The 17,547-nt window shown below is 42.9% G+C and overlaps 1 long non-coding RNA gene across 1 annotated transcript in view; it reads left to right on the top strand.

Annotated features, from left to right (window-relative positions):
- The first annotated feature begins 67 nt into the window (after positions 1–67).
- Positions 68–17,547, top strand: part of LOC105467298 (uncharacterized) — a 32,207-nt gene continuing 14,727 nt past the window's right edge. The window contains exon 1 of the long non-coding RNA XR_978747.2: positions 68–1,772. This is a non-coding gene — a long non-coding RNA (uncharacterized lncRNA). The remainder of the gene's footprint in view (positions 1,773–17,547) is intronic.

Here is a 17,547-nt window from a genome sequence, read left to right as displayed (position 1 = left end):
ATTTAGGATGGCTCTATCAGTTATCAGGTAGGTGTATGTGCTGGAAAACTCTAAATCAATGCTCCTTAAACTTCAGTGGCCATAAGAATCACCTGGAGAGCTTGTTAAAGCAGATTTGTGGGCTCCTCACCTGAGATTCTGATTCGGTGGGTCTGGAGTGGGGACTTGGCATTTCCAATAAGCTCCCAAGTGACGCGGAATAGGGCTGCCACAAATAATAGGGGCTCAGTCAAGTTAGTATAATAAGTTTCTTTCCTCTTATGTTGACGTCTGTAGGCAGGTAGTCCAGCCTAGTACCAAGGTTTCAAAACCTAGGTTTTTTCCCTCTCCTTCCTGCCTTAAATGGCATTTGGTTTCCTACTCATGTTTCAGAGTGTTTGCTTGAGCTACAGCCATCATGTCCACATTCAAACCAGTAAGAAAGAGGAAGGGGGAAAGGATGTCTTCTCTCTTTGTAAGGACATATCTCAGAAGTTGTATGTGACACTCTGCTTACCTCTTCTTAGCCAAAACTTCCTCACAAATCACACTAGCTGCAAATAAATCTGGAAAGTATAGTTTTTATTTGGGGTGTCATATGCCCAGCTAAAAATCAAAGTTTTATGACCAAGGCAGAAGAGAATGTGTTTCTGACATTACTAGTTTTTAATGTTACAACAAACCTTTCCCAACTCTCCAGCCAGAGGTTTGCAATCTAAAACCTGCAATGGGCTAGGAAGTTCCAATAAAACTCTGAATTTCAAATTCTGATCACCCCTCCACAGGTAAGTATTATTTCTTTCATTTCTGTGTTCAGGAAATTGAGTCTCAGAGAGCTTCAGTGACTTTCTTGAGATCTCTCAGTAACTAAATGCCCCAAACAAGATCTAAACTCAACCCTGCCAAAGTCCAGGCTTCTAATGTGTCATTCTACATCACAGGAATCATACATTTGTGTGCAGGATGAGCCTTGAGTCAACCAACTACTGTTGCATGCTATGCAACCACAAAACTCTGAGACCTAGACACTTATTTTACTACCATGTCTATAAGTCAACTGGAGACCAGCTGCTCTAGGCTGGGCTGGACTGGACTCCTCCAAGCCACAGCTGGGTCTGGGTCTGCTCCATGGTTCTCCATCTTTCTCAGACTTGTGGGCCTACCAGGGTAGAGCCTTCTCATGCCAAATGCAGAGAAGCACATCTCACTGCTGCTTGTAGTGCGGTCTGCTTCCATTCCCTTGACTGAAGGAAGTCACATGGCCAAGACAAAAGCTAGGCAGTACAGTCCTCCAGGAGGGAGTAAATATTTCTCAATATGTTCTTATCTACCTCAAGTCCCTATGTGATGCATTGGAATGGAAAGAGCCCCAGACTGAGAATCAGAAGTCCCTAGTTCTAGTCCCAGACCTGCCATGAATGACTTGTGTGACCTTGGACAAATTACTAGCCCCTTCTGGGCCTCAGGTTTGTTCTAGAGATCTCTAAGGCATATGCAGACTTTAACTTAAGAAGCTATGGCATGAAAAAACAAATCATTGCCTCTCAAAATTCTAATCTCCTCTGAATGTAGCTTAGTCTGTATGCAAAAATAAACACACACACTAGAGTCTTTTCAAAACCACTGGGCTAATAATGTTCATGATTCTGCTAATGACCAAACTGGAGCACAGTGCAGCTGGTCCTGCTGGTCACGGGAAGGCCCTAGAAAGAAATGAAGCCATCAAGAAGCTATTGATGCTGTGACCTTCTGTTCACAGGGCCTGAATGCAGGCTGCTCCTCTACTTAGACAGGTGAGATTTAATTTTGGTGATTTATGATAATGCCTCTAAGTGCACGGGTAAACATGTCATGGTTTATTTTGTAGAATTAATGAAGTCTGATTAATCTCTCGGTCCCCAGCAGATTCTGCTCTGAGAAATGGAGCGAGACTACCAGGCTTTTGTGCAAATTATGGCGGAAGGATTGATGGCATGAGAATCATCTGAAATCCACACAATCTGACCTTTTATAATCCCGTGGATCCTTTAGTTGGATTCGTTGCCATCATAGTGGATGACTGCTGACCAGGGAGAGACCCTTCTGTGAACACAGTGTGCAATACCACAACTGTAGCTAAAGTTAATCAAGCTAGTTCCATGCATCAGGTACTTCACATGGTCCTTTATCCCAAGGATTGAAAAAAGCCACGCTTTTGACTTGGATGGATAGCAGTTCAAATCCTAGTCCCACAATTTAGAAGCTGTTTGATCTTGGATGCATAGTGCAGGCACTGTTGGTGTTCTTCTGTGCACATTCAACCCTGTGTCTTCTCTGTCCATATGCATCCTACAGCATGGACAGTTCCAGCATGTCACCTTTTCGTATTTTGGTGGGAGAGAGAAATATGTAAGCAACAAATTATATTGGAAATAAAACCCATGAGTGACTCTAAGCTGCAGATGGAAAAACTCAGTTTATCCACAACACTGGGGTTAAATCCTTCTTACTAAGAATTGGAGGCCAGGCATGGTGGCTCATGCCTGTAACCCCACCCCTTTGGGAGGCTGAGGCAGATGGATCACTTGAGTTCAGGAGTTAGAGACCAGCCTGGGTAACATAGTGAAACCTCATCTCTACAAACACAGACACACACACACACACATACAATTAGCCAGGCATGGTGGCATGTGCCTGTAGTCCCAGCTACTTGGGGCTGAGGTGGGAGGATCGCTTGAGCCCAGGAGGTTGAGGCTGCAGGGAGCTGTGATTGGGCCATTGCACTCTGGCCTGGGCAACAGAGTGAGATACCATCTCAAAGAAAAAAAGAAAAAAAGAATTGGAGATGGTAAAGATTCACAGCCGAATTTAAGGCTTTTGTGTGTCGAAATACACAAACAAGGTGGGAGAGATTGTGCTGCAGCAAAAGGAGTGCTGTGATAGCCATCAGGAATCTGGATTTGAGTCTTGATTCTGCTGACTACAAAAGATGTGACTGGGGGCAAAGTTACAAAACTGGAATCTCGGTTTCCTCATCTGTAAAGTGGGAATGATAATGCCTGCCCTGCCTATTGCACAGACCTTCTAATGGAGATCCCAGAGATAAAAGCCGTCAATGATTAGTAACTCCATTTTACAGATGAAGAAACCGAAGACAAAAATGTAGGCGGTGGAACAGAGACATGGATCTCGTAGTTCTTCTCCTACCTCATCTTGTACCACTGTTTTTCCCACTCACTCTGCTCCAACCACACTAACTTTTTGTCCTTCCCTTGAATAAAACAAGCTCATTTTCACCTCAGGGACTTTGCTGTTTCCTCTTTCTAGAATGTTCTTCCCCTATGTCTTCATGCACTTCGAGGAGGAATTGGCCTTCCTTTCTTGATATGCAGGAGTCAGTACAAACATCTCTTCCTCATAGAAGTCTTCCACAGACCCCCATTCAAGGTGATCTCTCTGCTAGGCTCCCTTTTGCATACCATCCTGTTATATTTTTGCTCTATCACTTCCTGAGATGATGACATTTATGTATTGACTTGTTAATCATCTCTCACTACTCTCTTTCCTGGAGAAGAAAGATCCTGAATATCTCATTTTCTGTTACATTGTCAGTGCCAAGAACAGGACTTGGTACATTGTGAGCAGACAGTAAATATTTTTTTGAATGAACAAATTAGTATGTATAGACTTATTTTTAATGACTTTATAATATGTTGCATGGATATACCATCATTCATTTAACCAGAGCTTTAGAGATGGATACTTGATTTTTCTTTTCTGCCTTTACTTATTTTTATTTTCAAATTATTTTGCTACAGCAAACAAATGAGTATAATCTGTGTATACTTACTTGATTTTATCCATAAAGCATATTCTTAGCAGTGGGATTGCTGGATCAAAGGACAAGTGCATTTACAAATTGTGATACATATTGTCAACTTCCGCTATAAAATATTTTCATCAATTTATGCTCCCATCATCTGTGTATGGCACCACCAGCTTGGCATTCCCTCTAAGTCCCTGACAATAACACATTATTGCTGAGAAGCCTTTGCTGCCTTTCAACTTGCTCTCCAAGTGCTTCATCTACTTTACTCATTACCCAGTGAGAGGCTGTGTGTGCAGCAGCTCTGCTCTATTTCTCTGAGATCTAAGTGCTTTGGGTGATTTTCTCCTCTCATTTAGGTTGCATTCTCTAGCCTGCTGTGGCAAAAGAAGGGACATTTAAAATAAATATATGGTAGTGTCTGTAAAGATTAGATTATTGTTCAGTAAATATTCATTATTTTCCCCCTACCCTGTGGCAAGAAAGTACTTTCTGTACTCCCTAACTTTGGCCTTGGCCTGGTGATTAGTTTTGGCCAGTAGGATGTTCGCAGAGGTTATATGAGCAGAAGATTCAAATATGCTAGTATTTTTGGGCTTGCTCTTATGCCTTTGTTTTTTTGCCATGAGAATAACATGCCTTATTTATCTAAATCAGCTAGATCAGATGAACTCCAGCTGTCATGTAGATGTGTAAACGTCTTGTCATATGACATCAAGATTTTTTTCTTATTTGTTACACAGTGAAAGCTGATACAAATTCCAAAATGAAGCTAGAGCTCGCATTTTGCAGCACTTGGCACTTTCTATGTTAAATATTAAATATTCCCTAGGGCAGTGGTAGCAGAGGAGTATTTGAACCTATTGACATTTATCTTTGTGTGGGTTTAATTGAGTCTTGAAGAAAGCATAGGGCTAAATGAGTCCTAGGTGAGGACTCATAGCAGGAGGAAAGGTATAGAAGAAGGACTGTGCAAGGCCTGTCTTAGGACTAGTGAGCAGACTAAAATATAGGCTATATGTCAAAGAGTACTGTAGTAGCTAAGGTTTGAGTTAGGAAACAAAGAAATTGAAGAAGTTAGAGATAGCTTTTATTCTCAGGTTACTGATTCCAGCAAAGAAATATAAACTGCAAGGGAACCCTGGATGCCAATTATATGTCAATTATACCATAAGTCATTGACATTCCGAGGTCAACTACGTAATGAAAACTGGTAAGAGCCTAAGAATAGGCTGGCTGTGCCAAATAGAACAGGCCGGCAGGCAGCTTTATTCATACTTGTATTGTTTCCATTTAGAACATCATTATTAATTAAGCTGTATTTAATGTAGTACCAGCCCACACTTTTGCTCCTTAAATATTGTATGACTATGGCCCTGTCTTCACAGAAACAGACATCAATTGCAGTACTCAAAAGTTATTCTGAACGTAGCCTCATATTTATCCACTTTTTGATAGTATATTGTTTTTTTTAGACAGGGTCTTGCTCTGTCACCCAGGTTGGAGTGTAGTAGTGCAGTCATGGCTCACTGCAGCCTCCACTTCCCAGGCTCAAGTGATCCTCCCACCTCAGCCTCACAAGTAGCTGGGACTACAGGTATGTGCCACCATGCCTGACTAGTCAAAAAATTGTTTTTGTAGAGATGGGGTCTCACTTGTTGACCAGGCTGGTGTTGAACTCCTGGGCTCAAGCAATCGTCTCACCTCAGACTCCCAAAATTATGGGATTGCAGGTGTGAGTCATTGTGCCCAGTTGAATAAAATTTTAAACAATTATTTTGTGAGTAGTTTTTGGTATTTAATCCAATCAATTGTGGTAATATTCATTCATCCATTTTAAAATATTTAGCATCATGAGAAGTCATATGGATGCGAGTCTGAATTCCAGGTTCATCACTTACTGGTCATGTGCCCTTGAGCAAGTTATTTTACCTTGATAAGACTTTCTTCATCTGGAAAAGAGGGTGAATAAAATGTACCCCATAAGGTTGCTGTAATGATTAAATTAGTCAATGTGTATGGAGCTGTGTTAGTCCATTTTCACAATGCTGATAAACACATACCCCAGACTGGGTAATTTATATTAAAAAAAAACGGTTTAATGGACTCTCAGTGCCTCGTGGCTGGGGAGGCCTCACAATTGTGGCAGAAGGTGAAAGGCACATCTTACAGGATGGCAGACAAGAGAGAATGACAGCCAAGCTAAAGTGGAAACCCCTTTTAAAAACATCGGATTTTGTGAGATGTATTTACTACCACAAAAACAGTGTGGGGTAAACCACACCCATGATTCTATTATCATCCACCGGGTCCCTCACACAACACATGAGAATTATGGAAGCTACAATTCAAGATGAGATTCAGGTGGGGACACATCAAAACCATATCAGGAGCACATAGCATTATCCCTGGCCTAAGGGAGGCTCAGTAAATGCCATCTCCTGACATGCAGTTAAACACTTATTGAGAAGCATGAAGGGCTATGAGTCAGGTACCACGCTGGGCACAGTGAAGGAAACAGAATGTTTGTCCTCAAAAATCTCAAAGGCCAGGGACAAACCAGCCAGGGCTGACTTACAAACATAAGAAGGGAAGTGAGGGATAAAGCCTCAGCGTAGCAGCCCCTGCCTTTTTGTCTGCCTGTTGTAGAGGGACGTCCATAAGTAGTAGCCATGATTCAATCACACAGCCACATGCTTGGATGCCAGGTTCTTAAAACCCCACCATTGTGACTGACCCAAAGCTGGGCACCTGACCTCAACGGGGTCTTCAATTCAGTCTTCTCTGGAATTTTGTATTTATTCCAGATGGCAAATGGACTTATTCCAGGCTGCAGATCATTCTTTTTTCTCGAATTTGATTTTTTGGTTAATAAGAGTGTCACATACACCTTGAAAGCAGTACCGGATCCTTTGCTGCCTGCCCTACCTCTGTTCCTCCTTGAGGGGAAATGTGCGTTTATTGGTTGGAGCCTGAAGTACAGATTAGGCTACACTCACAACTGCCACTGGGGGGTTCACTGTGTGTTGAAGGGTAGAGACTTGTTCTCATGTCCCTCTTCTCACTTCCCTTTTGCAACCAGAGCTGGTTGGGTAAACTGAGCTTTGCCTGACCCTCTGAGACAGAGGGTCTGAGACTCTTCTCCCCACTCTCTTTCTCTGTCTCGTGTCCTCTTGCTGCAGTGATGGAAATTGCCTACATCTGCACTGTCTGCTATGGAAGCCACTAGTTGTGTGTGGCTTTTGAGTACTTGAAATGTAGCTAATGTGACTGAAGACTTGAATTTTCAATTGTATTTAATTCTAATTAATTTAAGCCTAAATCTAAATAACTTCATGTAGCTAATAGCTCCTGTATTGGACAGCACAGCTGTGCCACACAGAAAAGGCTGGCAGGCAGCTTCATTCACAAATTTTATCGTTTCCACTTAGGGGAGCAGTATTAATTAAGCTGCTTCTAACATAGTGCCAGCCCACGTTTTTGCTCCTTAAATATGGAGGAGAGAGTGAGAAGAGTCAAAATTGGATTTTTTTTTTTGGCTGGGGCCAGGGGCTGGGGTGGGAGAGGCTACACTTAGCCTCTGGTCTAATCTGTGTGTTTTAATTCATCTGTACCAGGGAAGATTGAATTCAGGTGCCAGTTGCTGGCTCAGCTAATAATGAAAAGGTTTTTTGTGTGTTTGTGTCGTATATGACCACTGTTTCTTGTAGATCTATCTTTCGGGACTTCCTTACTCAGGAAGGTAATTGGTGGGGCAGGATTCAGGTATTCCCATGGGCTCCAGAAATACTACCATGGCTTAGACGATGTCACTCCCTCTCAAGTGCGGCTTTATCAGATTTAAAGGGACAAGGCAGGCCGAGGAACAAACGTGTCCCAGGAGTGCTGGCCCGGCTTGGGAGTTTGAATTCCTGGTGCACCATCTCTTGATCGCATGTCCTTGGACAAGTTACTTTACCTTGATAGGACTCAGTCATGTATGTATTATAGGTTGAGGGGTGGGGTGTCTTTTGTCTTTGCGCCAAAGTGATCTCCAGGTGAGATGACTCCAATTTGTCCAAGGGCCATCCTCTGGAGAAGGCTGCAGGTGGGAGGTGCCAGCATTGTTAGCTACAACCGCCTCCCAGTTTCTAGATCCCTCCCCTTATTTCTTTCATCCATTTCTGCCAATCTTGACTTCAAAAATTTCCCCAGATATGAGTTCTTATGCTTTCCCCAGTACCAGTTACCTTCTATGATACCAATTCTTTGATTTAAAAAGTGATTAACACTCCCTAAAATTGTGGTTTGAGTCTCCCTCCTAGACGTGAGCTCCTTAAGGGCAGGAATCTTGTTTCTTATCTTCACGTCTGTATTCCATTATGGAGAAATGTGCAATGAGGCTCCATCATGAACCTGGTTTTCCTGGATCCTGATGTAGTCTGTACTCAGCTGGGGGCGCTCAGGACCTGTTTGGAATTAAGCAGACCCAACAGCCAATCATGGCTCTGCTGCTAACTAGCTGAGACTGAGTAGATGAGTAGGTGGCTCCAAGTCTGTTTTCTTACCTGTGGAATGCAGATAGATGACAGCTACCCAACAGCGGGGTCATAAGAAAGGAATGTCATCAGGTATGTACAGTACTTAGTCAGGTGCCTGGCACACGGCAGACACTTAATAAGTGGAGTTACAACCATAATTAAACATTTATCACAGCTTGCTTTTGTTAGAAATCAGTACTAACCTGTTGTCCCTCATTTGACTGTCAGCTCTTTGAAAACAGTAACTTTGTTTTTTTCGTTTTGGTATCCTTGTTTATCCTTTCCATCCCCCAAGCACTCAGCAAAGAGCTTGGGACATGGAGGGGATTCGTAAATACTTACTAGGTTGAAGTCTTAACACATGACAGTTCCTACAGTAGGTGGAAAATGGAGTGGAAATAGAGTGAGACAGTTCAGGGAGGATGATGTAAAAAGACCTCGTGACAGTAGCATCTCCTTAGAAAAATATAGGAATGAACTTATCTATATACTGCATTCCTCAAAAGGAATTTTTGTAAATATACTTAAATGCCTTACATTCCCTAAAGGGGACTGTTTCAAACAGACACAAATACTTGACTGTATCTTCTAAAGGACCTGTTTACTTAATTCGAGAGATGAAGAGAGAGGCAGGTGGCTGAGATTTGAAGGCAGGGCTGCCAAGAATTCCATTCTGCGGCTGATGAAATGCAGCACTTTCTTTGATGGATGGTTCTTACTTTCTTTTACACAAGACAGGAAGTTATTTCCAGGGCAGGTATTGTGTCCTTTGCAATTTTGCACCCCCACACCTAGCTCAGTGTTCGAGTGGTATAAGATACTTTGTGTTGGTAAGGTACTTGTTTAATTTTAATTAATGAGTATTGGATCAGTTGGGTTGCGTTTCTTCATCTTTGTTTTCATATCCTAAGAAAGGGTTCTCACCCTAACTGTACATGCGAGTCCTCCAGGGAGGTTTTAAGAAGACTACTGCTCAAATCTGCTCTGCAGATGTTCTGGCTTACCTGATCTAGGGGAGAACCTGAGCGGGTGGGTGATGGTCAGTAGCATCCCGGTGATTCCTCTGTGTGGTCCCATGTTGGGATCCACTGGTGAGGATGAGAGTCAGTAGAACTGGATTCCGGTCCAGGTCACCCACTTGTTACGTGACCTGGGGCAATGACTCTCTCTTTGGGTCTGGGCCTTTTCATCTGTAAAATGAGGGCGTTGGATTAGAACAGGCAGTTTTAATTTTTCTAGTTCAGAAGTCCATTCAGAATGGGTTTTCCTTCTCTCCAGGAAAATAAGCATACTTATGCAAAATTTGCATATATTTCAAGGAATTGATGAAATTTCCTGTATTGGTTAGGATTCTTTTCTTCACAAGTGTCAGAGACCCAGGTCAAATTGGCACCTACCAAAAAGCAATGTAATAGTTCATGGTCCTCATAAATCCTGGAGTAGAAGTGGTCTAGGCATGCTGGAACCAGGAGCTCAAAGATGCCAAGAGGAACTTAGCTCTAGATCTTGCCTCTGCTCTCTGAGTTTTTGGCTTTCTTTTAGGAAGAGTCTCTCCCAGTGATGGCAAAGATGTCCGTCAGCAGCACAGGCTGGTATTTTACCCACCTAGCAACCCCAATTGAAAGAGCGCAACCTTTTTTTATGGTCCTGGTAAATATCTGGCCCAGCTCTGACACAACCTCTGTGGGTAGGGGGTTGGATGCTCAGCTGGCCCCATGCTTGTCACTATTACTTGGAGTGGGTAGGCTCCACTTGATCTTGGTGGAGGGCAGAATGGGGTGGTTTCCCAAAAGAAAATTAGGCCGTTGTTACCATAAGACAGAGCAATAAATACTGGGAAGGCAAGGATACAGATAACATCTTACCTTGGAAGGCTGTACATCTGTGGAACCCATAGAGGTGCATGGCCACAGGTTGAAAACTCCTGGACCCATGAGGTCTGAAGTCACTCTTAGTAATGTACAATGATAGATAAGCGTGGTGTTCTTATCTTATTTTTGAAAGCTTTTGGAGATATATATGAGATATATATACTATTTAAAATTTATATGTAAGAAGGGCTATTGATTTTCCTTCCATGTTTAATTTTATATTCCACTCATTTCTGGAGTGCCAGTTATGTGCTAGATCTGTTCACCCCATTTGTTTTGATGGCAGTAATGAAGCTTGCAGGCAGTTGGAAATTTGCAAAAACTCCACAGTGAGGAAGTAGAAGAGCTGGGATTCAAATATAGGCCTCCCAATCCACACACAATGCTGCTTCCAAGAAAATACTGCCTTGTGTTCCGTCCTGTTTTTTTCTGTTTTGAGAGATTCACCCCATAGACTACTGTTTAGCTTGAATGAATGGTTCCTGAAAGTGCTTTCCTAGCGTCAAGGCCTTGTAACCCATTGTCTGATGAAACGGGGTAGTTTTGTCTGTTTAAAGTTGACCTTTAATAATAATACACCCAGTGCTTTCTGCCTATCTCTTGGGACTATACTTATCTAGATTGTATTAGCCCCTGTTGTCTAGTATGTGAACCCGAGAGACATGCCTGCAACCAGTGAGTGTGGCAATTATTCCTGTGTCCAGAAAACCATAGGTGATTAGTGGAAGAGGGGTTGTTAGGTTTGGTGCCCTGGAGCACCTCAGGTTTTTTGAAATGCTAAGACCAGAATACATAACTTGTCATTTTAAAGAGAGTATAATTTTAAAAGCAGTGGTCCAGCCCAAAGAAAGTGGACGTGATTTTTGTCTGAACTCTCAAATAATTTAGCTTCTTAATCTAGGATCTCTAATAGTGATCTAATGAAAAAAGATTCACTGCTTAAGTTACCAAAAATGTGTTGCTCAACTTCCACAGATATCTGGAGAATGAGTCTAAAGGAAGAACAAAACATCCCGCCTTATTATGTGCAGAAATATTGTTGAAGAAAAGGAATAAAATGAATGATCTAGAAAAAAGGCATTAACTATTAAAGTCCATGGTAAAATACATGGACACAAAGTAGAGCTGACTTCTCTAAATAGGTTCTCTAGGCCCATGTCGTAATTCTAATACTTCTTTGCTTTTGAACTTTTCAGGATATTTGGGCACTTATTATCACATGCATATTCTCGAACAACTCACCCACATTCTCTCTAAACAGGGACACAGGTTCAAGTCCTAGCTCTTGCACTTAGTAGGTTGAGTCAATGAACCACTATTAACATCTTGTGATATCTCCTTCTAGCCTTCGTCTTTAGTATTGTCAACCACTGAGATACTAGTGCATGATTTTGTATGCTGGCTTTGTCACCAAATATAAGCTCTTTATTTTCAGATTGTTGAAAGCTCTGTTTTATATGTCATTTTAAATAGCTGCATATTACACCTTTGCATGGATACACAATGATTCTCATGTTTCTTTCTCTGCCATCAGAAGAAGTTCAACCAGGGAGGGACATGATGAGATTTGTGCTGGAAGCTTCCTGGAGGGTGACTGGAAAGAGTGTGGGTTCAGAGGGGCCAGGGCTACTGAGAATTCCTTTCATTAAATGATTATTACAGGAAAGTCTGAGCAGTATCACTGATGAAGACCCTAAAGTCTATCAGTACAACTTTCTTGATTTATAATTGAAGAAATGGAGACTCAGATTGATAAAATGACCTCACCAAGGTCTCCCAGCCTCACCTGGGGGATTTCTAACTCTCTGTCCACGGAGCTGTTTCTATTCAAGTTCAACATCTGCCACAGCCGTATCATAACGGAACATAGGCTAAACCCACTCCCAGGGTGCTGTTTCAGTAAGAAGTAGATAGAGATCTAGTCTTGAAATGCATTTAGCTGTTCTTTTTTTTTTTTTTTTTTTACAAATTGTCAGTGTTATTAGTGATTACTGGCTGCTGGCTTCAAACCATTCCTTGCCTATCCAAACATAGCAAATTAAGGAGAACAAATGATGTAACTTTGTTTAAATAGAAAAAAGCCATTGAAATGTCCCCCAAAGAGAGGAAGCTATTATTATCCCAGACTTATTAATGGGAAGATGTGAATAGGCTAGGCAACTTCTCCAAAGTAATCAGCTAGAATTAGAAGTCAAAATTCCTGATGTCCACCAAGGGGCAAGAGCTCTGCTGGCAGTTTGGCTTTGCCCGCTATAGGGAGGGCCAAGTCAAACAGAATACAATTAAGGATAGAATTCCCATGCCTTCTCCTGCTCTGTGACCCCCTGACCAAGCAGCTCTTGCCAAGTTTTTTTGCTGCTGTATAAACCTTCTGACTCTCATGCTGTCAGCAAGATTAAGCAGAAACAATGGGGTGGGGCTGACTCTTCCACTGCCTCCTAGCCGAGCCCCACCCGGCAGTGGCTTCACCTCTTGGATCACAAATGTTCCATCTGGAACTGGAGATGACATCTAATTGCCTTCCCAGCTCCATAATCCAAGATGTAAAGTGAAGGCCCGGCGTAGGGGCTCATGCCTGTAATTTCAGCACTTTGAGAGGCCAAGATCATTTGAGCCCAGGAATTTGACACCAGCCTGGGTAACATAGGGAGACCCATCTCTACAGAAAAAAAAAAAAAAAAAAAAAAATTTTTCTGGGCATGGTGGCTCATGCCTGTAGTCCCAGTACTTTGAGAGGCTGAGATGGGCAGATCACTTGAGGTCTGGAGTTCAAGACCAGCCTGGCCAACATGATGAAACCCTGTCTCTACTAAAAATACAAAAATCAGCGAGGTGTGGTGGTCCATGCCTGTAATCCCAGATACTCGGGAGGCTGAGGCAGGAGAATTGCTTGAACCCAGGACACTGAGGTTGCAGTGAGCCGAGATCACACCACTGCTCTCCGGTCTGGGTGACAGAGCAATACTCTGTGTTAAAACAAACACACACACACACAAAAATCTGAGGGTGGGGGTGTGGTGGCACGCACCTGTAGTTTCAGCTACTTGGGAGGCTGGGGTGGGAGTATCTCTTGAGCCCAGACGCTCAAGGCCGCAATGAGCTGTGATCATGCCACTGCACTCTAGCCTGGGTGACAGAGTGAGACCTGGTCTCCAAAACAAACAAACAAACAAACAAAAACCCACAAAAAACCCAAAAACAAACAAAAATAAGATATAAAGTGAGAAGTATGCTTTCAAAAGGCATTTGCCAGGACTTTCTTGGTGGCAGGTAATAGAATGTCAATTCATAAGAGATTAGGCAAAAGAGAAATTCATAGCAGTTTAGTGCCCACCTTTCCCTGCAAAACCTAGGATAATAATAATAATCCCTGCTTATAACTGCATTAGATGGGGGCCCAAGCCTTGAATGATTTGTCTCATTAAATCCTTGCAAACTCTGAGGTGCCTAGACTTTTTTGTTTGTTTGTTTGTTTGTTTGTTTTTTAGAGATAAGGTCTCACTCTGTTGCCCAGGGTAGAGTACAGTGGTGTGACCATAGCTCACAGGAGCCTGTAACTCCTGGGCTCAATGGATCCTCCTGCCTTAGTCTCTCAAGTACCTGGGACTTCAGATATGCAACACCACATTCAGCTAATGTATTTTGTATTAAAATTTTCTTTTTAGAGACAGGGTCTTTCTATGTTGCCCAGGCTAATCTCAAACTCCTGGGCTCAAGCAGTCCTTCTGCTTTAACCTCCTAGATTACTGGGGTTACAGTCATGAGCCACTGAGCTCAGCTACTGAGGTGCCTAGTTTTATCAACCTTGTCTTATACGGGGACAAACCAGGGCCTGGGGACCAGAAAGCTGTCAGGCACAACCCAAAGGCCAGTCTCTCTATGTATCAGGCTCCAAGCTGCCACTCTCTCTGCCTTCTGCATCTGAGGAAGGACAGACACAGGCATTTGTAAGAACCTTGCATCCTGGCATTGTGACAATTCTTTAGGGGAGGTGTGATTATCTCCAATTGACAGACAAGAAAAGTGAGGCTGCCTCTACAAGAAGAAAGTATTTGTTTTATATTTAAAAGAGCATAGGGATGGTGTCTTTTTCTGGGTTTTGGGATCAAATCCAATCAGGGTGCAAGGGTGTCTATGACTGAGAGGACAGAAGCTTGAGCCTGAAGGGCTTGTGCTGAAGTCGGGCAAGCTGAGAATGGTAGTTCCCCAAGACTTGCAGGTATCTGTACGCATAAATGAGTGAATTAAAATTTACTGGTACCTTTGTTGGTCAGACCCTGTGCTGGTCAAAGTCACATTTGCCATCTCATTTAAGGTTCACAGCAACTGTGGAGTAGTATTATTTCCATTCTACAGATGAAAAAATTGAGGCTCAAAGAGGTGACATGCCCTGGATCATTGAGCTAGCAAATGGCCAAGATAGAATTTAGACCCACGAATGTCACATTCTGGATTTGGGGCTCATTCTGTTTTTCCTCAATGGTTTTATTTGGAATGAACACCGAAACTTTCTAGGTCTTTGGCCAAGAGGAGCAAAACAAACTACAGAAACACTTTATGTCCCACAGAATTACAGAATACCAGAGCTAGAAGGGCTGTTCAAGACTAGGAAATTTTGTATTCCTTGAATTTTGTGGAGTTTCAAAATGCTTTGACACTTTTCTAAGAAAAATCAACATAGCACAGATACACAAAATCTTACTTACAAGTCTGGGGGGGAAGAATCACCCTTTGCTTCATTTTCCTGTCCTTCATATCCAACACGATTTAACATGATGAAAAGAAGTGGTAAAAAGAAGCTAACTAGACTATGAGCTTCTATATTATTACTTGTCAGGATTCTCCAGAGGAACAGAACCAATAGAATGTGTGTGTGCAGATTTATATTCAGGAATTAGCTCATGCAATTCTTGGGGCTGGCAAGTCTGAAATCTGCAGGACAGACCAGCAGGATGGAGACTTAGGGAAGAGATGATTTTGTTGCTAGAGTCCAAAGACAGTGTAAAGGCAGAATTTTCTCTTCCTCAGGGACCTCAGTCTTTTTCTCTTAAGCCTGTCAACTGATTGGATGAGACCCACCCAAATTGTAAAGGATAAACTACTTTCGTCAAAGTCTATTGATTAGAATGTTAATCTTATCTAAAGAATACTCTCATAGTGACACCTAAACCAATATTTGACCAAACATCTGGGTGCCATGGTCTAGCCAAATTGACACATAACAATTAACTATCACAGCTGTGCAAAGCAGAGCCTGGGTCTGATTCACTCTGTGTCTGCAAATTAATGAGTCAAATTCTAAAGCTCCCAGAATGACCTTGGAGGAAGCATGGTGGAAGGCAAAGAAGGCTATGCTCAGCCCAGAAGATTAGGTGTGATTCCAAGAAGCAATTGGGAAGCAAAGAGTTGTGGGCTAGAGAGGTGACATTCAGGGACTTTGGCAGAGGTGTGGACTTCCAGTGACCCTGCAGGTGTATCTCAGTGGAGCAACCCTGGTGGGGGCTCTGCGCCTGCTGAGACGCTGCAGAGCAAGGGCTGGAGTGGAAAGTGGCTTGGCCTGGCAGCGGGAGCTCCAGTCCTTGTGCTGTCTCTGGTGATCATGCGCTGTGGGCCTGGCAGATTGTCTCACCTCTCTGGACTCAGGTGCTGCGTCTATGGAAGGGTCACGAACTGGCCATCTTCAGGCAGGATCTGACCGACAATCAGGTATGTTTGACCCAGGAAACATTTACAGAACGGTTTAAATAATCGCCAATATTAAAACATTGGCGGATTTTGGCCAGGCGTGGTGGCTCATGCCTGTAATCCCAGCACTTTGGGAGGCTGAGGTGGGTGAATCAGTTGAGTTCACAAGTTCGAGACTAGCCTGGGCAAAATGGTCTCTACAAAAAATACACAAATTAGCTGGCCGTGGTAGTACACACGTGTAGTCCCAGCTACTTGGGAGGCTGAGGTGAAAGGATAATTAGAGCCTGGGAGGCAGATGTTGCAGTGAGCTGAGATCTTGCCACTGTACTCCAGCCTGGGTGACAGCCAGACCCTGTCTCCAAAAAACAAAACAAAACAAAAAAATTATATAAAACAATTGGCAGATTTCACACACAAAAAATGAGGATTTATGATTTCCCTGAAAATTTCCCTGAAGTCAGGCCAACAACTCTAGGCCTGGCTTTATCTGGTAGCCACCACGCAGACAGAGGAGCCACTGTGTCCTTAGCTGGGGAAAGTCCTTGTGCTGTCCACCACGAGGCTCCCATGGCTCTATGTGGTCTCCCTGAGGCTGAGGTTGCAGTTAGCTGCCAGTCATCACTGAACTTGCATGGTGGTTTTTCACTCTTCTATGTAACCCCACCAGGCCCTGGAGACCTTGGAGTTTCTAGACCTTGTTCTAGATGCTCTTCAAGGTCTCTAGGTCTCTTTACATGAATACCAGTATGTTCCTCCAACTGGGCCCCAACACATGTCAGGCATAATCCTAGGCAGTTTATGTGCATCACAGAGGCAAAACATTCAAAGATTCTTAATTAAAATGCTGAACAGGCTTGGTATGGAGCAATCACAGGGTGGGGCTGGCACAGAGTGGGACGGAGCAGTGAAAGGAACAACACTGTCTGGCTAATTGCATGACTTGCAGTCTGAACGGCACTAAAATGATGTTTTCTCATGGTCCAGCTGCCCTGAGAGTTCTTGCATAACATGCCTTCTAAATATATATCTCTATACCTTTCCCAAAAGAGTTTGAGAAAATTTCATTTATTTCTCTAAGTCCTTCGAATGCCTGGGCTGGACATTTGCACAGCCACAGCCATTCCTTCATATGAGAGTGCCCAGGCCGTGTAGCCTTATTACCCCCTCTAGTTGATCTTTTGAGGCTCACTCTTGCTCAAGAATCTATGGCTGTACAGTAAGAAGTAAACCTCCAAATTGTATTTTCTACGAGTCTTTTGGTGGCAAGAAATCTCATTTGAAATAGATCAGGTGCAAGGGAAATTTTATAGGTGAAGTTTCACCCATACCTGACTTTAAGCAGTTTTTGGGACAGTAGATGACAAGAAGACGTAATCCTAGGACTCAAGAAGCCTGTGCTCTTTCCCATGGGCAAAGGGAGCCTGTAAGAGAAAAACATTACATTTGATTTTGGCATAGAAAGAATATGGGATTTGGGGCCAGGAAGCCCTGGCTTTGCCATATACTAGCTTAGCAAACGGTGCAGTCTCTACAGTGGGACATTGATACTCCTTTCCTTGCATGTTGGTTTTGAGAATGGGCACAATGTGTGTAAAGTGTCCACCACATTGTCGTCTGTCACACACTAAGAGCTTAACAAGTGACAGCTGTGGTTGTTCTTATTACCATAGCCAGTAGGTAGTCT

Source organism: Macaca nemestrina, chromosome 8 (genome assembly GCF_043159975.1).
Source record: "Macaca nemestrina isolate mMacNem1 chromosome 8, mMacNem.hap1, whole genome shotgun sequence".
Classification (NCBI taxonomy): Eukaryota; Metazoa; Chordata; class Mammalia; order Primates; family Cercopithecidae; genus Macaca; species Macaca nemestrina.
The sequence above is the reverse complement of the archived record's forward strand: the minus strand, read 5'-3'. Positions and strand labels throughout refer to the sequence as shown.